The sequence below is a fragment of the Penaeus monodon genome, chromosome 30, assembly GCF_015228065.2.
Source record: "Penaeus monodon isolate SGIC_2016 chromosome 30, NSTDA_Pmon_1, whole genome shotgun sequence".
NCBI classification, from domain to species: Eukaryota; Metazoa; Arthropoda; class Malacostraca; order Decapoda; family Penaeidae; genus Penaeus; species Penaeus monodon.
The window spans coordinates 24021508-24022000 of record NC_051415.1 but is presented as its reverse complement, the minus strand read 5'-3'; positions in this window follow the sequence as shown (position 1 = coordinate 24022000).

The window sequence follows — 493 nt, the reverse complement described above, 5'->3', positions numbered from 1 at the left end:
TCTTCAAAGAAAGCAAGTAGAATGCCAATATCTTTTTGGTCAACACTATTAAATGTAAATCACAATCACTGCTCCTCTTTCCCCCTCCCTCCTTCTCAACTCCCCCCCCCCCCCGTGTCTGCTATAGCGACGTCCAAACACAACACTCGAGGTGCCAGTTAGTTTAATTCTTAATAAGTAATGCAATAGTTGTTATCGATTACATTTTCAACATTGGCTAATCTGTCTCTTTTTACTTGCTTCCTTGATGTTAAGTATAGTATTAAAGTAATTTACTAATAAGAGTTTATTAAAAGTTTATAATTATGTTGAATATTTCCTGAAACTCTTCAGTTGGCTGAGGAATATTATGAATTATCGTGCAGGGATTCGGAAGACATCTATCAAAAAACATTCTGCTTGAAAGATAGACTCGTCTGCAAATAATACCAACATAATCTGGTAATCTGTTAATCTGGTAATCATTGAAAATAGTATAAGCACTTATCCTCTT